Source organism: Hyla sarda, chromosome 5 (genome assembly GCF_029499605.1).
Source record: "Hyla sarda isolate aHylSar1 chromosome 5, aHylSar1.hap1, whole genome shotgun sequence".
Lineage (NCBI taxonomy): Eukaryota > Metazoa > Chordata > Amphibia > Anura > Hylidae > Hyla > Hyla sarda.
This window is the reverse complement of record NC_079193.1, coordinates 294,849,392-294,872,299: the sequence shown is the minus strand read 5'-3', so window position 1 is coordinate 294,872,299 and position 22,908 is coordinate 294,849,392.

Sequence of the window (22,908 nt, the reverse complement as noted above, 5' to 3'; positions counted from 1 at the left end):
AAAAACAAAGCCCCACATGTGACCCCATTTCGGAAACTAAACCCCTCACGGAATGTAATGAGGGGTGCAGTGAGAATTTACACCCCACTGGTGTCTGACAGATCTTTGGAACAGTGGGCTGTGCAAATAAAAAATTTTGTACAGCCCACTGTTCCAAAGATCTGCCAGACACCAGTGGGGGGTAAATGCTCACTGTACCCCTTGTTACGTTTCTCAAGGGGTCTAGTTTCCAAAATGGTATGCCATTTGGGGGTTATTTTGCTGTCCTGGCACCATAGGGGCTTCCTAAATGCGACATGCCCCCCGAGCAAAATTTGCTCTCAAAAAGCCAAATATGACTCCTTCTCTTCTGAGCATTGTAGTTCGCCCGTAGTGCACTTCAGGTCAACTTATGGGGTACCTCCATACTCAGAAGAGATGGGGTTACACATTTTGGGGGGTATTTTCTGCTATTAACCCTTGCAAAAATGTGAAATTTAGGGGGAAACACAAATTTTAGGGAAATTTTATTTTTATTTTTTACATATGCAAAAGTCGTGAAACACCTGTGGGGTATTAAGGCTCACTTTATTCCTTGTTACGTTCCTCAAGGGGTCTAGTTTCCAAAATGGTATGCCATTTGTTTTTTTTTCCGGTTCTGGCACCATAGGGGCTTCCTAAATTCAACATGCCCCCCAAAAACCATTTCAGAAAAACTTACTCTCCAAAATCCCCTTGTCGCTCCTTTGCTTCTGAGCCCTCTCCTGCGCCTGCCGATCACTTTACATAGACATATGAGGTCTGTGCTTACTCGAGAGAAATTGGGCAACAAATATAACTATACATTTTCTCCTTTTACCCCTTGTAAAAATTCAATAATTGGGTCTACAAGAACATGCGAATGTAAAAAATGAAGATTTTGAATTTTCTCCTTCACTTTGCTGCTATTCCTGTGAAACACCTAAAGGGTTAAAATGTGGACTGAATGTCATTTTGAATACTTTGGGGGTTGCAGTTTTTATAATGGGGTCATTTGTTGGGTATTTCTAAGATGAAGACCCTTCAAATCCACTTCAAACCTGAACTGGTCCCTGAAAAATTGTGATGTCCGAAATTTAGTGAAAAATTGGAAAATTGCTGCTGAACTTTGAAGCCCTCTGGTGTCTTACAAAAGTAAAAACTTGTCAATTTTATCATGCAAACATAAAGTGGACATATTGTATATGTGAATAAAAAATTTTTTTGGGGAATATCCATTTTCCTTACAAGCAGAGAGCTTCAAAGTTAGAAAAATGCAAAGTTTTCAAATTTTTCATCAAATTTAGGGATTTTTCACCAAGAAAGGATGCAAGTTATCAAAATTTTTTACCACTAAGTTAAAGTAGAATATGTCACGAAAAAACAATCTCGGAATCAGAATGACAACTAAAAGCATTCCGGAGTTATTAATGTTTAAAATGACAGTGGTCAGATGTGCAAAAAGTGGCCGGGTCCTAAAGTGTAAAATGACTGGGTCCTTGAGGGGTTAAACTCCTTCACTGTATTTGCAGCAACCACTTCTGTCGGAAGGTTTTCCATGCATCCACTACTCTTTCTGTAAAATAATACTTCCTGACCTTACCAGATGCTAAGATAATGACACAGAATACAAGGACCAAAATATCAGAGAGGGTTTTCCATGAGGGACATAATCTGACAATGGTAAAACAATACTATTAAGGCAAAAAAAGACTAATATATCTGAATACCTACGAAGAGAATAAAGGTATGAGTAGGTAATAGCGTTGTGCACAAAAACTCATGTGCAGTAAGCAGTTGTATGTATTAGCTTTGTAATGTGTGATGACTCGCTCTTGCAAATAGGTGTGGTTGCAGTATAGAGGCAAGGAAGCAGTATTTTCCAAATCAAAGTTCAGTGTTTTGTTCACACTTGTCACACAACAAACAGTCTTTAAATGCTGAACAAAGAAAACGTAACAAAAAGTCCACCTGTATTTGTTTGTTCACACCTCAGACCATGCCATGCGGCATCAAGCAAGTCTTTCCCAGGCCTCCAGGCAGGCTGCTCACAAGCTTCCAACCTTGGAGCAAACGTAGGGAAGAACTCCACTCTCAGCTCTATCTAGCAGTGTGAGCTGCAACTAGCAAATCCCCCTTAGCTGGTAAAACAGGTTGCCTTTAAGGCCCACAAAAGGTGGCCTGGATTGTGAGGAATGACCCCCACTCTGCACTTGGTCATTCCCAGTAAGAGCCATCCCGGATTGGCCTTCCAGCCTTACTACGGCCACAGTGTCAGACTGCATCGCAGCACAGACACTGAACGAATACCAGCTCTTACTTCACCAAAGCCAGGAGCCTTTCCACCACGATACCTTTCCCCTTCTCACCTACCCACCCCTTTGTTCAAGCCTGAGGGGGATGAACACATGGATTCATGATAGGGCATCAGCATTGCCTAGCAAAGGACCCGCTTTGTGTTGAACCCAAAACTTGAAGTTCTATAATGAAAGAAATCATCTAGGGACCCTGGCATTTTTGTCCTTGGCTTGACACATTCATGATCCATGATGAGATTAAATCATTTGTCAGATAATAGCGGAAATACTTGAGTGCCCACTTAATGGCCAGGCACTCTCACCTATACTATACCTGGTCTCGGTCGGGGTCAGTTTTCGGCTGAGAAACACAACACTTCCCTGTTGACTACCTGGGAGAGTACACCACCGAGAATTCCCTTTTGAATTCGGGTGTCACCAACACCGGAGACCCACATAGGGCCGACTACAAAGCGGAAAACGCCTGCTCTGCCTGTTCATTTCAACACACCATGACGGACTTGCGTCCCTTCAGGAGGTTAGTTAAGGGTGCGGCCACCATCGCAAAATGGGGGATAAACCTCATATAGTAACCCATCATTCCTAAGAACAACCTCACCTGTCGGGTAGTGATAGGTCGGGGCCAATTCCGAATAGCCTCTATTTTGTTTACCTGGGGTTTGACAACTCCACGCCCAATGACATACCCCAGGTATTTGGTCTCTTCCAACCCTATGGCACACTTTTTGGGGTTAGCAGTTAACCCGGCCTACGGGAGTCTACCACTGCCTGTCCTTTTGGATGGTGACTCTCCCAGGCTGTACTATGGATGATGATATCGTCCAGCTAAGCTGGACCATACCGACTATGTGGCTGAAGTACAATATCCATTAACCTTTGAAACGTAGTGGGAGCGCCATGTAAACCAAAGGGTAATACCTTGTACTGGAATGAACCTCCTGGTGTGATAAAGGGTGTTTTCTCTTTGTCAGCCTCCATCAAGGGCACCTGCCAGTACCCTTTGGTGAGGTCCAAAACAGAAAAATACCGAGCCTGTCCTAACCTTTCAATAAGCTCATCAACTCTGGGCATTGAGTATGCATAAACTTGGACACCTCATTAAGTTTGTGGAAATCGTTACAGAACCGCAACATACCATCTGGCTTGGGTATTAAGACCATCGGACTGGCCCACTCACTATTTGATTCCTCGATGACATCCAGTTTTAACATCTGCTGTACTTCTTGCGAGATGGCTTGTCGCCGCGACTCAGATACCCAGTATGGTTTCAACCATATTTTTACCCAGGGTTCAGTGACAATGTCATGGCGGATGACAGAAGTATGCCCAGAAAGGTCTGAGAACACGTCGATGTTCCTACTGTCTGTGCAGGGGAAAGGCTGTCAGCATTTTTCACTGTGGCAACTGTTTCCCTAGCACCAGACTGAGGGATGGGAAACTGCACCCCTAACAAACCTGGCCAGGGGCTGTCATCCACACTGGTCTCCCTATCTTTCCAAGGTTTCAACAAGTTTACATGGTACACTTGCTCTGGCTTTCTTTGCCCGGGCTGATGTATCCTGTAAGTTACCTACCCTACCTTTTCGATCACTTCGTAGGAACCCTGCCACCTGGCCAGAAATTTACTGTTGACTATTAGTACCAGAACCCGAACCCGAGCCTGGCTATTATAAACTCTGCTCTGAGCTCGCTAAGCTGCCTCCATATGTTCCTACACCAGGGGCAACACTGTTTCCATCCATTGCTGCAACTGAGTGACATATTCAATTACACTTTTATGCGGCGTGGGCTGTTTTTCCCACACCTCTTTAGCTATATCTAACAGACCACGTGGATGTCTGCGGTATAGTAGTTCAAAAGGCGAGAACCCAGTAGACCCACTTCTTGCACTGCATACATGAGATAGGGCAATAAAAGATCCCAATTTTTTCCATCTCTAGCCACCACCCGCTTCAACATATTTTTTTATGTTTGGTTAAACCGTTCTACCAGGCCGGCTGTGATACACAGAGGTCCATAACTGTTTTACCTGCAGTAACTTACTTAGCTCTTTCATTACTTTTGACATAAACTGAGTGCCCTGGTCAATCAACACCTCTTTAGGTAAGCCCACTCGGGAAAACATCTACATTAACTCTTTAGCTATGAGTTTGGCTGAGGTATGTTGCAGAGGCAGCGCCTCGGGATACTGAGTCACATAGTCCAGGACTACCAGGATGTGTTGGTGCCCCCTAGCAGATTTTGGCAATGGGCCTACCAGATCCATAGCAATCCGTTCAAACGGACCTCGATAATCAGCAGCGGAACCAGCGGACTACGGTAATGTGGCTGAGGGCTAGTTATTTGGCATGTTGGGCAAGATTCACAATACCTCTCAACCTCTTTAGACACACTGGGCAAGTAAAAATGCTGCAAAATTTGGTCCTGTGCCTTCTGCTGGCCCAGGTGCCCCCCTAGAACATGTTGATGGGCTAACTCTGACACCAGTCTCCGATATGCTTTAGGTACCACCAATTGTTCCACATTCTCAACCCACACCTCATTTAGCCGGTATAACATCCCCTGATGGACCACAAAGCAGGGGAACACAGTCTCTGACCCCTGTTGTTGTGGTGCACCTTTTACCATTAAGACATTCTCCCAGGCTAGAGATAATGTCAGGTCTTGATGCTGTGCTGTACCAAAATTTTCTCCGGAGACATTGAGGTCTGCCAACTCGGACCTGAATGCAGCTCCTCCACATCTCCTACCATTACATGCAGTGGAGATGTCTCTGTCTCTTCCACCGTAGGAGTGGTCACCCCAACTGTAGTTGCTTCCAACTCAGGTTCCCAGGGTTCCGGGGTCACCCCTGAGTAGGGCCAGTCTATTGGGGACACCCCTGCCTCACAGGTCTGGGGAGCTCTTATCTGGAGCCACAAAGACACAAACCCTGGAAATTTTATCCCAATAATTAGTTTGTGTGGTAACTTTGTAGCCACGGCCACCTCATGAGTCTATCGTCCGTTTGGGTTTTACACGATGGGATAGTCTTTTTAGGTCACTGTAGATACACAATACCCCAGCCTGTCGTCCCGTGTAGTCCGTGTGCGGCACCAGGTTGGACCTCACTAGGGTCACCATACTCCATGAGTCCAACAATGCCTCCACAACACAACCTCCCACCTTCACCTGGCAGAGGTGACCCGAGTCTCCCGCCCTGGGGATACTGGTGGTACACAGTCTCTGGGCATACAGGAACAGCCGGAGTGCATAGTTTGTGTCCATTGGTTCCTGCCGATGGGCACAATTATCCCCAACACGTCCCGGTTCGTAACAGTCCCAACATAGCAATGGGGCAAGGCTTTTAGGGCTTTCCAGGCACCTGGGCAAAGGTGGGGACCTCCATGGTTTAACTGCCCCCTCCCGCAGTTTTATGGTGGCCTCGAACCTCTCTACTAGGTCAACCATACCCAGTGCATTGCTAGGGGCACCTGGCCAATCCAGCTCTGGAGGGTGTAAGGCAGAGCCCTCCAGAACATATCGGCCAGGAGACGGTCCAGCATGGCAGTGGGACTAAGGACCTCCAGCTGTAGTCACTTCTGCAGCAGCTGCAACAAGTCATAATATCGCGGCCGGGCAGGCTCAGCCGGCTCATATTCCCACTGCCTTACTCTTTGGGCCCGGACCCACACATTTACCCCATGTCTTGCCAAGATCTCACCCTTGAAGATGTCATAATCCGCAGCCTGGTCATGGAGTAAGTCAAAATTTTCCTGCGCAGATCCGGATGTCAGGAATGGAGCGATGACCTCAGCCCACTGATCCCGGGTTAACCTCTCCCTCTCGGCCACTTTTTTGAAGACCGCCAGGTAGGTCTCGAAATCATCCGCTGGGATCATCTTTGGCATCGCCATCCGAAAAGCCTTCCGGGCGTCAGGGGTGGTCCGGGTTGTCGCTGCGGCTTGAGGTGCCATCACCTGCTAAAGTAGTAGCTGGTTGGTCTCCTGCTGGTGCTTGTTGGCCTCCTGCTGGTGCCTGTTTGTCTCCCCAGTTGCAAGATGGCCTCCATGAGCGCTTTCACCATGGCCTCCATTCTGGAAACACTGAAAACACTGGATCACTGCAGATGCTGGACAGTCACTTATCGGCAGTTCGTTGCCCCTAGCAAAAACTCCAGCAGGTTCTCCCCAGCTTTGTTCTTGGCAACCTCCACCAAATGTGATAACTCACTCTTGTAAATAGGTGCGGTTGCAGAATAGAGGCAAGGAAGCAGTATTTTCCAAATCAAAGTTCAGTGTTTTATTCACACTTGTCACACAGCAAACAGTCTTTAAATGCAGAACAAAGGAAAACGTAACAAAAAGTCCACCTGTATTCGTTAGGTGTTTGTTTGCACCTCAGACCATGCCATGCGGCATCAAGCAAGTCTTTCCCAAGCCTCCAGGCAGGCTGCTCGCAAGCTTCCAACCTTGGAGCAAATGTAGGGAAGAACTCCACTCTCAGCTCTCTCTGGCAGTGTGAGCTGCAACTAGTAAATCCCCCTTAGCTGGTAAAACAGGTTGCCTTGAAGGCCAACAAAAGGCGGCCTGGTTTGTGGGGAATGACCCCCACCCTGCACTTGGTCATTCCCAGTAAGAGCAGTTCCGGATTGGCCTTCCAGCTACACTACGGCCAGAGTGTCAGTCTGCATCGCAGCACAGACACTGAATGAATACTGGCTCTTACTTCACCAAAGCCAGGAGCCTTGGTGACACATATCACCCATCCACCACGATACCTTTCACCTTCTCACACATGCCAATACCAAGGAATGGACTGGATTACAACACACTGTTTTTGCTGACTTGTAAAGCAGAAATAGTCTAACAATAAAGAGAAAATAACAAGTTAACATAAAAAAGGAAAAATAATCACATATAATGTCCATAGGTTAGAAAAAAGTACTTGCAAACTTTATTAGTTATTTGTGTATATAAGTGGGCCCTTGCCTATTGTACATTGTTCTGACTAAGAGCTATACAGTAACCCCCCGACATGCGATGGCCCCGACATATGATAAAATCGACATACGATGGCCTCTCAGAGGCCATCGCATGTCGATGTCAGCATCGACATACGATGCTTTTATATGTCGGGGCCATCGCATTAACTGCTATCCTACAGCACAAAATGCTTAAGCTGCTGTCGGATAGCAGTTTAAGCATCCCGGACAGGTTCACTTACATATCCCCGCTGCTCCGGGTCCACTTCGCGATTCTCCAGCGTCTTCTGTATCTTCTCCAGGGTCCTGGCCTCGCTTTCCGGCTTCGTTATTACGTCAGTGCGCACGCCGTGCCGGCGCAGCAGCTTAATAACGTCACCAGAAAGCGAGGCCCGGACCCTGCAGAAGATGCGGAAGAAGCCGGAGGATCCCAAAGAAGACACCGGAGCAGCGGGACAGCATCGGGAGCCCCTGGGACAGCATCCGGAGCGGTGAGGACGCGGTCCAGAGCGGCAGGGACAGGTGAGTGTAACTTCCTATACTTTACATTGCACGGATCCCTCAACATACGATGGATTCGACAAACGATGGGTCGTTTGGAGCGAATTACCATTGTATGTTGAGGGACCACTGTACATAGCTCAAAATGTGTCAGCGTTTCAAATTTTTTTTACTTTATTTGTTTTGCCCTTATTTTAATGTAGATCTGTTAAAGATGGAATTTTAACTGAGTTGGTTACCTTGTGTGAGAGATGAACGCCCTTTCTCTTCTATTCAAAAAAGGAACTAGCGGATGGTGGACTGAGGTGTTTTAGCTTGCCTGAGAGCCCTTGACTTATCTATAAGGAACATTTGCACATAGTACCGATGGTACCGATAAAAACTACAGACATGGCACAAAGCATTATCCCCCACGCCCAAACTGCCTCATAAACAGGGAAATAAAAAAGTTATAGGGGCAGAATATGGTGATTTTCCACAAAAACTAAACAAATTATGCAAATATATTGTTGTAATCATATATATATTTTTCTTTTAATTCAATCTTTTTATTAAGTTTTGAACAATATGTCAGCAGTCAAAATGTCAAATAATAGGCCGTAGTGTGGGCCCTAAGCAAAGCAAAATGTCAAATAATAGGCCGTAGTGTGGGCCCTTACAATACAGTAAGTAATAAACATAGTACATATGGTGTACAGGAGGGAGTATTCAGTCCGCTGTGTGGACAGTCATCCAGTATTGGTGTAAAGGAAGGACAAATCAACATCAGTGAAGATAGACAAAGTATTTTGAAAGGAAACTATCTCCATATGAATACAAGGAAAATAGAAAAGAATAAAAAAACTAAATGTATTTTCGCCTACTTGGGCGAACCCAAAAAGATATTTAACCACAGTGTGTGTCGACACGGGGTGTGTGGAAGTGCATATCAGGAAGCCACCATTCAATCGGGTTTCAAGTGCGGACAATGGGGGCTGGACAGCCAGGAAGACCAATGTTTCAAAAAAGATTTATACTGCGAGTGTACGAGTGCAAATGTTCTCTCATATCCACATGACAGATTAACAACATTAATTAGCTCTATGAGTTCAGGTATTAGGTCAGATTTCCAGCGCCTAGTTATCAGGAGCTTGGCTGACATCAAAATATGGGCAGTAAGTTTACGGAAGGGAAATGGGACACGATCCAAGTTTAAAAGGAGAATAGCTAGAGAGGGGGTCAGCTGAAAACCTGGTCCTAAAAATCTCTGCAGCAAACTAGTTACTTCTCTCCAAAATGCCGTAAGCTTAGGGCATCCCCATAGGATATGCAGCAAAGTGCCCTCCCGCCCACATCCGCGACAGCAAAATTTAGAACATTCGGGGTTAATGTGGTGTAGCCTGGAGGGGGTAAAGTACCATCTAAAAATCGATTTTAGTACCGCTTCTCTGTGGTTTGTAGAGCGAAACATTGTTTTCACAAGACCTATAGCGGACATCCATTGGTCCGTTGTGAATGATTCTCCCAACTCTTTTTCCCACTTGTCCATATATGGAAGTTTTGCTAGGTCTGTTCTACCATTAAGTAGGTTGTAAAACACATTAATCCCCTTTTTAGATGTTGCCGTAATCTGGAAGAAATGCATTATCCTAGATGGAATTAGTAGGCCACAACTAAATTTAGCAGTAAGGAGGCTTCTAATTTGTAGGCTTTTATAAAAGTCAGATCGGGGTATACCATATGTCCGTTGTAGATATGGGAAATGTACAGTATCATAGGAATCAAGCAAGTCGCCGAGGAAGTTTATTCCCCTCTCTGTCCATGAGCTCAATGATAAATCTGGGATAAAATGGATCAGGAAATCTACGGGTACATCCTTCAATCGACACAACCTTTTAGGTAAGGGCTGAGCCAAAAACTGTCTCCACACTCTATCCGAGAGATTAACCGAGGTTAAGTGAGTTGGGGGAGGAGGGGGAGAGAGGGAGGGATCTGCAGTCTGGACAAGAAGGCGAGCTCTAAGGGAAAGTGGGGCAGAGCCTTCCTTTTCAATGTCGACCCAGTATTTGTCGGGATTGTATGACCACCAGTATTGGAGTTGATCTAAAATACATGCTTTGTGATAGTCCTCTAAATGTGGGAAACCCAGTCCTCCAGCATCAGAATGAGCGGTCATAAGTTTACGGGCTACCCTAGGTTTCCTACCTGCCCAGACATAGTGATAAACAGCTCAATTTAAGGAGGTAAAGTAAGATCCTGGGATAGAGATGGGCAGGGTTCTAAATAGATAGAGTAGCTTTGGGAGGAGAAGCATCTTGAATGCCGCCAGATGACCCAACCAAGAAGTAAGCTGTGTAGAATAGGAGAGAAGAGAGGTCATGAGAGAGGTGGCCAGAGGAGGGAAGTTCGTACGGAAAGTGTTTTTGGAAGGGACGGTAAGTTGTATGCCTAGATAGGAGATAGATTCCAGCTGCCAGTCTAGTGTGAAATGGCGTTTAAGAGAGTCAATTGCTGGTTGCTGTAAGTTGACAGGTAAAATTTTAGACTTTGTGGTATTAAGCTTATAGTGTGAGATTTTGCTAAAGTCGTCCAGGAGGGCAAAAAGGGGGGGAAGGGAAGTCGGGACGTCCGTCAAGGTCAGAATAATGTCATCCGCGAACAGTGCCACTTTATGGTTCCTTTTACCTACAGAAATTCCACGAATGTCGGGATGGGTTCTTATTGCCTGAGCTAGGGGTTCAACGGAAAGGACGAACAGTAGGGGGGAGAACGGACATCCCTGCCGTGTACCATTCGACAGAGTAAACTGGTCGGACAGTGCCCCATTTGCAAAAACCATGGCAGCCGGATTGGAGTATAGCGCTTTAATTGCGGTAAGAATGGTGCCAGAAAAGCCAAAGGCCTCCAAGGTGGAAAAAGCATACTGCCAGTTCACTCTGTCAAATGCTTTTTCAGCATCGAGGGTTAAGAAAGCTGCAGGGAAATGAAGATGTTCACAGTGTTGTATAAGGGATAGGATTCTTCTGGTGTTATCAGGACCTTGTCGTCCAGCTATAAAGCCAACATGGTCGGCATCAATGAGAGAGGGGAGCAAGGGCATGAGTCTAGATGCCAAGATTTTAGCGTAAACCTTGATGTCTCCATTGAGTAAGGAAATAGGCCTGTAGTTAGAGGTATCGTCTGGGGGTTTACCAGGTTTGGGGATAGTTGTTATTAAAGCTGTCAGCATCTCTTGGGGAAGGGAGCCCGTGGTCATAGCCAAGTTAAACACAGTCATTAAGTGAGGGGCAAGGATGTCAGAGTATTTTCTGAAATTTTCATTAGGGAGTCCGTCAGGTCCGGGGGCTTTATGGGAGGGTAACGATTTAATGGCTGTCACAACTTCTTGCAGGGAGATAGGAGAATTAAGTGTTTGCAGTGCGGAGTCGGAGAGCCGAGGTAGAGAGACAGACTGAAGAAAGGAGTCAATGGAGAATTCAGTCGGTTGGATCGTCTGGGGGTCAAGACGCAGATTATATAGGTTTTTGTAGTAGTCTCTAAAGGCATTAGCAATGTCTCTGGGTGACAATACGGTATTTTTAGTGGTAGGGTGGACCATAGATGCTATTCTACTTTTCCTCGTCGGGGGTTTGAGTGTCTTGGCAAGTAAGGAACCGGGCTTATTGTTCTGGGGATAGAATTTGAAGAGAAGTTGGCGCAGTTTCGTACGGGCAGACACTAGTCGAGAGAAAATATCAGAGCTGGGGTTCGATTTATGGAGAGCTTCCAGCACAGCGACCCTGTCTAGCGCTTCTTGTAAGTCTCTGGCTCTCTGCTTTTTGAGCGTAGATTCAAGGCGGATAAAATCGCCCCTTATGACTGCCTTATGGGCCAGCCACAAAGGGGCATAGAGTCTGTGAGTGAGAGGAGCGTAGGAGCGTGGTCGGACCACGTCAGCTCCCCAATCTCTGAGTGTTCAAGTCTATCTAGGAGACCCCTTGATATCAGAATCAAATCAATCCTCGAGTACGTGTGGAATCGAGGGGAAAAATAGGTATAATCTCGCTCCGACGCATGAGACATACGCCAAGCATCAAAGTAATCATATCTAGTGAGGATGTCTCCCAGACAGAAAGAACGCTTACCACCTATTTTGGAGAGGTCCATAGATGGATTAGGCACCGAGTTAAAGTCTCCACACAAGATAACCTCTCCCACTCGGACCTCCGTGATCAAGTTAAACACTTTCTTTAGAAATCTACTCTGTTTGTTGTTAGGAGCGTATATATTCACAATGGTATAAGGGACATGGTTAATGTAGCACAGTAAGATGATAAAGCGGCTGTGAGGATCTATTATCTGTTTGGAGATAGAGACTGCCAGATCATCCCTAAAAGCAACTAGAACGCCTCTCTTTTTCTTGTCCAAGTGACGTAAAGTAGGGGGACTTTTAGAGGAGATATGGGTCTCTTGCAGGCACAATAGCGTAGTATCTCGCCTCTCCACTTCACGCCACATGAAGTATCTTTTTTGTGGGCTATTAAGCCCGTTAACATTCATGGACAGCAGGCGAATGCACATGGTGGCCACTAGGAGAAATGTAGAGGTGACCAGGAGGGGGAGTATAATGTAAGTCTGACCAAGCATCTGGAGGTACAATCAAGGGTGACACACACTAACCTGTGATTCAGTGGAGGAGTCGACACACACTGGGCGCACAAAGTTGGTAGTTAAAAACCCGACTTGGCTCTGTGAGCCACAGACGGGGATGTCACACAATTGCTCCTACTAAAACCAAAAAAGAAGGAGCATTAGAACAACAAATACAAAGAGGAAATAAAATAAGAAAAATAAAAAATGTAAATAAAAATAAAGAATGTAAATAAAAAATAAAAATAAAAAATGGCAAGAAATCAAGACAGGCAAACAGTAATAGAAAAGTGCGGTGTATAGATGGTATAGACACCGGTACAGTGGGTGTGGAAAATAAAGTCACTAACTGGTCAAGGGAATTGCTAACAGCCATTCCACCGGGTTAAGATAACATTCTAATAGGAGAGTAATCATAGTACTGGAAAGAAAGTCACTCTGGATCCTTTCTAATGGGAGAGCCGGAACGAGGAGACGGAAGCTCATCTTGATCAGGCAGCATACCCCAATCTTTGAGGATGGATAGTCCCATTTCAGCATTCGGCAAGGCGTGGACTTTTCCCTGTCTGTTGATCAAAATCTTCGCAGGGAAGCCCCATCTGTAGGGAACACCTAGGTTGCGGAGAGTTTCAGTCAGAGGGCCGAAACTACGCCTAGCTTGCAGCGTAGCCGCGGAGAGGTCTGCAAAGAGTTTAATATCTTTATAAGGATCAGCAAGAACCTTGTGTCTGCGAGAGTATGGCAAAAGTAGGTCCTTGGTTTGAAAGAACGTGAACCTAGCAAGGACATCTCTTGGCAGTTCATCCGGAAGGGATCTCGGCTTGGCTACCCTGTGTGCCCTATCTATGCTATACTCGTAATCCTCCAAATCAGGGAGCAGTTGTTTAGTAAGTTGCTTCACATATTTAACAAGCTGGGACCCAGGTATGCTTTCAGGGATGCCCCTGAACTTCACATTATTACGCCTATTGCGGTCCTCTGAATCAATCATTTTGGCGTGCAGGGAATCAACCTTCTCATCTAAGGCATTATGGGCATCTTGCAACTCATTGTGGGCTTCTGCAAAGGAGGTAAGTTTAGTCTCAGTGTGGCACATTTTCTGCTCCAAGATAGAGGTAGAGGCTTGCAGTGGGTTTAACAGCTTGCTAAAGTCCGTCTGCAAAGAGCTACGCAGGGCCTGTAGCATTTCTTTAAGCATAGTGTCAGAGACAGCTGCATCACTTGTTTTCAGAGAGGAGAACTTATCATTATCAGTCTCTGGAGCAGGAGTCTGAGGAGGCCCTAGGTCCCCGTCCGGGGCAATCAGACGGGGTCTCTGCTTCTTAGGACTAACCTGAGGAGATGACAGAGTGTTTTCAGCAGCGGCGCTCCACGTATCCCAGGCCTGCGAGGAGTCATCAGTATGCGCTTCTAGCACTGGTTCTCCGCTCGATCGCCTCGCTGCTTCAAAACAGGTAGGTGGTGGTGAGCTCCAGTGCTGCGGCATCTCGAACGATAAGGACTGGTTGACCTTAGTGGAAGGAAGCGACTGGTAAGGGCTCCGCACAATCTCCGAGCCGTCTCCCTCACCTTGCTTTTTCTGCCTCCGTCTTCCCGCCGCCCTCCTAGCATCGCGTGCAGCGGCGCCATCTTGGGTCTGAGTGCGGGCAGAGCCCTAAGAGTGAAAATAGCTTGTTAGAGTCTGTATACCTCCTTTATGGAAGTTTCTTTTCCTGCCCGGAGTCGCCATGAAGGCTGAAACAGCCACAGAAGTAGGAATGAAGTCGCTGGCAGGTGAAAAATGCTTATTTTCCCAGTGTTACAGCAGGAGCTCTGTATTCACGCAGCCATCTAGTCCGGCGACCAAGCCACGCCCTCTTGTTGTAATCATATTGATCCAAGACATCATGTCAAGATCCAAGATAACATGTCAGTTTTACTGTAAAAGATTATACAGTGATCCCCAGACCTACGATGGCCCCCACATATGATCATTTCCACACACAATGGCCTCTCAGAGGCCATCGCATGTTGAAGGCAGCATCAACATACAATGCTTTTGTATGTCGGGGTAGTGTTGCTCGCGAATATTCGCAATTCGAATATTATTCGCGAATATCGCATATTCGCGAATTCGCGAATTTCGCGAATATAGCGCTATATATTCGTAATTACGAATATTTTTTTTTTATTTTTTTATTTTTTTATTTTTTCTTCACAGTACACATCACAGTGATCACCCCTCTCTGCTTCCAGCTTGTGTGGTGTAAAGAAGGCTGTAATACTACTGTGTGAGACTGGCGCGCGAAAATTCGCATATGCGAAAATTAACATATGCTAATTTTCGCATATGCGAATTTCCACATATGCTAATTTTCGCATGCGCGTATTTTCGCATACGCGAAAATAAAACGAGGATATAACGAATATGTGAATATTCGCGAATATATGACGAATATTCATCCATATATTCGCGAATATTCGCGAATTCGAATATGGCCTATGCCGCTCAACACTATGTCGGGGCCATCGCATAAAAGGTTATCCGGCAGCGCAGACTGCTTCAGCTGCTGCTGGATAGCCGTTTAATGTGCCCCGTGTGCTCCAGTGAGTGTCGCTCACCTGTCCCCGCAGCTCCGGACCGTCCTCTTCAGGCATGGCTGTCGCTCTCCTTCATTGCCATCACGTTGCCGCGCACGCCATCCCGTCATCCAATAAGAGCGGCATGCACAGTGACGTGATGACTGCGATGGAGAGCGACGATCCAGGGCAACAGTGACACCCCGGAGACATGATGACGGTGATGGAGAGCGAAGATCCAGGGCAGCAGTGAAGGTCCGGAGTGGTGGGGACTATAACTTTCTATATTACTATTGCATGGATCCCTCAACATACAATGGATTTAAGTAACGATAGTTCAACGAATTACCATCATGTGTTGAGGGATCGCCTCATAGGAGGTTTTTAATGTCAATTTCATAGTGGATCCTGCATGTCACCTAGTCAGAGGCCACATGCCCAGCAGAAGGTACAGGATTTAGCATGTTAGGGTCCTATCCGAAATGAGGCTACCTCCACGTGGTGGATGGGGGACATGTTTTGATCAAAAAGTGCGCTAAGTGCCTCCATTTTTTGACCAAGAGTGCTGCTGCAATCTTTCCTTTTTTTCTGTATACTCAGCATTTGCTAGAGCAGCGTGCACCCGTGTATTAGGTAGTTGTGCTAGTTATTTCTCTTTTTTGTGTTTTTACTTTACAAGCAAAGGGGAGTGGCACCCTCTCTAGCCCTGCACCCCTCCCTGTTCACAGGAGGTTTTAAATTGTTAGTGGATCCTGCATGTCACCCCGTCAGAGGCCATAAGCCCAGCAGAAGGTGAGTGAATAAAGCATGTCAGGGTCCCATCCAAAATGGGGCCACCTCATAGGAGGTTTTTAATGTCAATTTGATAGTGGATCCTGCATGTCACCCAGTCAGAGGACATATGCCCAGCAGAAGGGGAAGTGATTTAGCATGTTAGGGTCCCATCCGAAATGAGGCCACCTCCGTGTGGTAGATGGGGGACATGTTTTGATCAAAAAGTGCGCTAAGAGCCTCCATTTGCAGTGCTACTGCAACCTTTCCTTTTTATTTTCTGTATCACTGTATGTATATACAGTTGAAACCAGAAGTTTACATACATTATATAAAAAGACACATATGCCTGTTTTTCTTACTATCTGACATGAAATCAGAATAAACCTCACCTTTTAGGTCCATTAGGATTACCAAAATTATTTCTATTTGCCAAATGCCAGAATAATGAGAGAGAATTTTTAAAGGCATTTTTTTTTATTTTCTGAAAAGTCAACAGTCTACATACAGCAGGATTACTATGCCTTTAAACAATTTGGAACACTCTTTCTAAGTGTTGCTGTGTAAGAGTGGGCTTGAAAGAGGAGTTTCAAAAACAGTGAATATCTGTTGTGCAGAGTGAATCTGTGGAGTGGGTGTGACTGCTTATAGTCCTCATTCATATTTCGGGTAAGTCTTTTTCTCTTGCACATAGTGGGATAACTGTTAGAGTTTAAACACCCTTTTTCTGCTTTTTTTTTCTTTCTCTTTTTTCTCTCTTTTTCTCTGTTCCACTTCTAGGGGGAGGAGTCGATTAGGCACAGGTGTATAAATCTTAGCTTGGGACTCTTTACTGAGCTTGCTCTTTCTGAGTGTTGCAGTGTAAGAGTGGGCTTGAAAGAGGAGTTTCAAAAACAGGAGTTTGAAAGCAGGAGATTGAGATCGCTGTGAGTGTTAATTTCTGAACCCACAAGGTCTACAAAAAAATTTGAGGTGTAATTTTGAATGTCTGTTTTTGCCTATACTTTTGTGAAATCCCCATAACTAGATGGCCTCTATGTTGGAAAATGCAGTCCGGTGTACATCCTGCGCGATGTATGCAATCCTTGAGCAGCAGTTCGAGGGTGCATATTGCTGTGTGAGATGTGAGCGAGTTGTTCATTTGGAAGCCCAGATCCTGGGATCTAGAGGAACAGCTTGCAACATTGAGACGCATTGACAACCCGGAGAGGAGTCTCCTGCTCACTGAGCAGGTACTCTCTGGGGTAGAGGTGGGGGAGGATAGTGAGACAGAGGTGCAGGACAGTCAGGCAGTTAGCTGGGTTACAGTTAGAAAGCGGGGTAGGGGAAAAAGTGTCAGGGAGGCTAGTCCTGAACTGTCACACCCCAACAAGTTTGCCTGCATGGCAGATGAGGGGGATGCCATTACAGAGCTAGCAGAACTGCAGCAGGATACTGCCTCTGACCACCAGGGGGGTGTATGCTCCAGTAAGGAGGGAGGGAGGAGTGAAGGGCAGGCCAGACAGGTACTAGTGGTGGGGGACTCAATTATTAGGGGGACAGACAGGGCGATCTGTCACAAAGACCGGGATCGCCGAACAGTGTGTTGTCTGCCTGGCGCTCGAGTTCGGTACATCGCGGACCGGGTTGACAGGTTGCTGGGCGGGGCTGGAGAGGACCCAGTAGTCATGGTACATATTGGCACCAATGACAAATAGTGTTGAGCGGCATAGGCCATATTCGAATTCGCGAATATTCGCGAATATATGGACGAATATTCGTTATATCCGCGTTTTATTTTCGCATATGCGAATATTCGCATATGCGAAAATTTACAGATGTGAAAATTAGCATATACAAAAATTCGCATATGCTAATTTTCGCATATGCGAATATTCGCATATGCTAATTTTCGCATATGCGAATTTTCACACGCCAGTCTTACACAGTAGTATTAGAGCCTTCTTTACACCACACAAGCTGGAAGCAGAGAGGGATGATCACTGTGATGTGTACTGTGAAGAAAAAAAAAAAAAAAAAAACGAATATTCGTAATTACGAATATATAGCGCTATATTCGCGAAATTCGCGAATTCGCGAATATGCGATATTCGCGAATAATATTCGAATTGCGAATATTCGCGAGCAACACTAATGACAAAGTAAGAGTGTCCTTAAAAATGATTTCAGTGACTTAGGCCACAAGCTTAAGGCAAGGACCTCCAAGGTAGTATTTTCTTAAATACTGCCAGTACCACGAGCCACACCAGAGAGGCAGCGAGAGATTAGGGAGGCAAACAAGTGGCTCAGAAGCTGGTGTAGGAAGGAGGGGTTTAGGTTCATGGAGAACTGGGCCGACTTCACTTTAGTCTACCGGCTCTACCGTAGGGACGGGCTGCATCTCAATGGGGAGGGTGCAGCTGTGCTTGGGGAGAAGATGGCTAGAAGGGTGGAGGAGTGTTTAAACTAGGGACTTGGGGGGAGGGAACCTACAGCAAAGAGAGGGAAGATAGTGTAGATAGAGAGGGGGGACTTAATAATGTACCTGGGGGTGGAGGGAGGAGTTAGAATAGTTAATAGGAATAGGCTTCATAGGATAATAAAATGTAACATATTGTTATAGTTGGGGTCACTGAGACATGGCTGGACTCCTCGCATGACTGGGCTGTTAATCTGCAGGGGTTTACATTGTTTCGCAAAGATAGAATGAACAGAAAAGGTGGTGGAGTCTGTCTGTATGTAAGAAGTGGTATAAAAGTCAGCGTGAACGATGCCATAGTGTGTGATGATTTTGAGGATGTGGAATCACTGTGGGTAGAATTACAAAAGGAAGAATATCGGTCCCGTGGTCCCGAGAAAAAAGAGAAGTGCTTCTGTGGGCGCTCACCTCCGTCACAGATGTAGTCCGTCACAGGTATGTGGAAGTTTCCGAGAACTTGGTAAAATAAAACCGCTTGGACACGGATGTATTTTGGAAAATAAAAAGAAGGTTTATTCCTTCAGCATGCAATACAGCAACGCGTTTCGAGGGGCAGGGACCCCCTTTTCATCAGGCTATCTGATTGGGCAGTGTGGATGTCCTTTATTTATACCTCATTTGCCCGCGAAAATCACGTGTGTGTTACATAACATGAAAATAAAACAGTAAAGAAAAAAAAAATTTAAATAAATAAATAAATAATCAAAATAAATAAATAAAATCCATAGAAAAGAAGACATTTACATTAAAAATGGAAGTGAGCATTCTGTAAAATAACCCACAGATGGTCAGTTTGACTAACCATTATATTATGCACCTTATCTTGTATTGCATATGTGATATGTAATAATTCTGCAGACGTCGGGCCATTTCAAATGCTCTCCCTTCGGAGATCTACAGTGGCTGGGTGAGAGGTCTGAGGCACCGACCGCCGGTCTGTCCACACATCCGTCCTCCTGGCCGCTTATTGGATGGGGGACCGGTGTCAAACCCATTTCCCCACACAGGGATGATTACATTTATTTAATGCATATGTGTATGTGTATGTGTATGTACATACACACACATCCATACGCATGGTGGATGGATGTGTACTTATCAGCTGTTTGTTTTGTTTTAATTCAGTTTGTTTGTTGTGGTTGTTGTGTCAGTTGTTAACTATCTCATCTTTTTAAGATATTAATTCCACCGCTTCATTCAGGCCATGTGGTTGTAATGTCTGGAGGCTGTAAATCCAGAACATTTCTTTGCGTGACAGGATTTCAAACCTATTTTTCTTTCCCGGTGGAATGTGCTCAATTGGGGTTATGGATATGGCTGTCATGTTTCCCTCATGCATCAGGCTCAGATGTCTAGATAGGCTATGGTGCATGAATCTCTTCTTTATGTTGGAACGATGCTGATTCAATCTCAAATGTAATGGTTGTGTTGTTCTTCCAACATATTGTTTACCACATTGGCACTCTATGAGGTAGATGACATATTCCGTTTGGCATGTCATCAGATGTTTGATGGGGAAGGTTTCACCCGAATGGGTACTGGAAAAACATTTTTGGTTATGGCGTATGGTAAAGCAACATAGGCATCTAGGTTTTCTGCATTTGTATGTTCCCACGTTTCCAGTTTTGTCATTTTTCTGGGAGGATTTGTTGTGGCATTTGAGATTGCTTGGGGCTATCATACCCTTTATGGTTGGTTCCCGCCTGAAAGTCAATCCCGGATTTTTTGGGAGAACTTTTCCTAGATGTGGATCACTTAGTAGTATTCCCCAATGTTTCTTCATGATGTTTCTGATTTTTGTTTGACCCGCTGAATATGTGGTGATGAAATTGCATCTGGTTTTTTCCTCATTCTCCTTTTCTTTTTCTTTCTTTTGTAGGTGGAAGGCTCCCGGGTCCGTTGCCTCAAGACATTCCTCTTGGGTAAGTGCACAGGTTTTTTCATATGCATTTTCAATTAATTCTTTCGGATATCCTGTTGCTATGAATCTGGACTTTAAGATTTTGGACTGTTCGGAAAAAGTGGCAATATCTGTACAATTTTTTCTTACTCTCTTGAATTGTCCAAAGGGGATGTTTTGTTTCCACTTCTTATAGTGGCCACTGGTAAAGGATATATAATTATTGGAATCAACTTTCTTGAAAAAGGTGGATGTGATGAATCTATCCCCTTTATGGGTGATGTGGAGGTCCAAAAACTCAATTGAAGTGGAGGAAAAAACGGGGGTGAATGTCAAACCCCAGTGGTAGGTATTAATATCCGTGACAAAAGATTTGATGTTCTCTGGGTGGCCACGCCATAATAAAAACAAATCATCTATATACCTTTTGTATATAGTAACATGTTTTTATACAGGGGATGTTTTTTTATCACCTGTTCTTCAAAGCAACCCATAAAGAGGTTCGCATATGATGGTGCCACTCTGGTCCCCATGGCCGTCCCCCTTATTTGATGGTATAGGGTGCCATTGTATGAGAAAAAATTGTATTCCAGAATGAATTTCAGACAATTGGTAAGGAAAATTACCTGTTCGTTTGGGATGTTTTTGTCTTTTTCCAGAAAGGAAATGGTGGATCGAATTCCCGGATCATGTTGGATATTCGTGTATAACGACGTTACATCCATGGTGAGTAAAACCATGTCATCTTCCCAGGGTGTATCATTTAAGATGGTGATCAGCTGATCTGAATTCTTCAGGTAACTTGGTAGATCTGCCACATATTCCTGCAATATCCTATCTAGATATTGGGACATGTTACATGTGGGACTATGTATCCCAGAAATGATGGGTCTGCCCGGGGGGTTTTGAGTGTCTTTGTGTACTTTTGGTAGATGGTAATAATATGGTGTCCCAGGGTTAGGATTAAAAAGAAATTTCTTTTCATTCTTTGATATGATTTTATCCTCCAGAGCTTTGTTTAAAAGACTTAGAATGTCTTTCTGTAATTTTGGAAAAGGATCTGTGCTGATCGTTTTATAGTAGTTATTGTCTCCAAGAATCCGGTTGGCTTCTTTGTTGTAATCTGTGTAATTTTGGATTACTATGCTTCCTCCTTTGTCGGCCGCACGAATGACAATGTCTTCATTCTTTTTCAGATTTCTCAGGGCTCACCTTTGCTCAATCTTCCTTCGCTTTGTTTTCTTGGGAAAGCTTCTGGTAGGCTTTTGAATTCATCTGCCACCATTTCATGGAATGTTTTTATAAAATTGCCCTGACTCTCAGTGGGATAAAATTTAGTTTTTATATGAATTTCTGGGTGCTTCCCCAGGAGAATTTGTTCATCTTTTTTCTCAGGACCTACGGTCCGTTCAGGATCCTTCTGGTTTTTTGGAAGGGAGAAATGCCGTTTTAAAGTTAGGCGGCGTGTGAATCGGTGGAGGTCTAAAAATAGATCACATTTTTTGGGGTTATAGTGTGGACAAAAAGACAACCCCCTTTGTAAAAGGGATTTTTCATCTACTTCTAAAGTGTGGTTGGATAGATTGAAAATCTTGATTAGAGAATCTTCATCCTTTTTTCCCCCTCTATTCGGAGTATTTTTTATTTTCTGTCTTTTTTGATGCAGCTTTCTAGATTTGGCCGTTGTTCCTCCTCTGGTTACTCTTCTAGTTTTCTTTTTGTTGGTTTTCTTACAAAGAAGTAATCTTTGATAGTCCTGTGTCGTGCAGGACTGGCCCCTAAAAAAGACTCTCCGTGTGTGGAAGAGACAGGGATGTCAAGATCGTTTTGACTGGGACCTTCTCCAGGGTTTAAATCGACCTCACTCTGGTCTATCGGTATTGTATTTTCTTTAGTTCCATCTTTTGCTGTTTTGTTGTTTAGGGGTTTTAGAAAAGGGACTGACGCTCCTCTTCCTGCTTCTGTATTATCAATCAGGGTGATCCCTGATGTGTTCTGTGGTGGAGCGTGGCATGGGACCAAGTGTTGGAGCGGGGCGAATATTTTCTCCGATTCCTGATCCTTTTTATTACTCTCTAAAAGGGAATTTGAATTAGAGCTCTCATTATGCGTGGGGGTGGCACATATGTAGACATCTAATAGAGAAAAACCTGTGGCTTCAGTGGGAGATGGAGAAAGGAACAATACTGTGGGGGTGAAATTTTCAGCCTCTGCATTGATGTTCTCCTTTAATTTCTTCTTTATTTGTTCGACCGTACTTCTCAGGTCCTTTAGGGGATCCTCCAGGATCAGAGGGGGGATTGGATTTGCAGGTGTTTTCTGTGTTTCATAAGGAAGGGCAATGAAACACAGAAAACACCTGCAAATCCAATCCCCCCTCTGATCCTGGAGGATCCCCTAAAGGACCTGAGAAGTACGGTCGAACAAATAAAGAAGAAATTAAAGGAGAACATCAATGCAGAGGCTGAAAATTTCACCCCCACAGTATTGTTCCTTTCTCCATCTCCCACTGAAGCCACAGGTTTTTCTCTATTAGATGTCTCCATATGTCCCACCCCCACGCATAGTGAGAGCTCTAATTCAAATTCCCTTTTAGAGAGTAATAAAAAGGATCAGGAATCGGAGAAAATATGCGCCCCGCTCCAACACTTGGTCCCATGCCACGCTCCACCACAGAACACATCAGGGATCACCCTGATTGATAATACAGAAGCAGGAAGAGGAGTGTCAGTCCCTTTTCTAAAACCCCTAAACATCAAAACAGCAAAAGATGGAACTAAAGAAAATACAATACCGATAGACCAGAGTGAGGTCAATTTAAACCCTGGAGAAG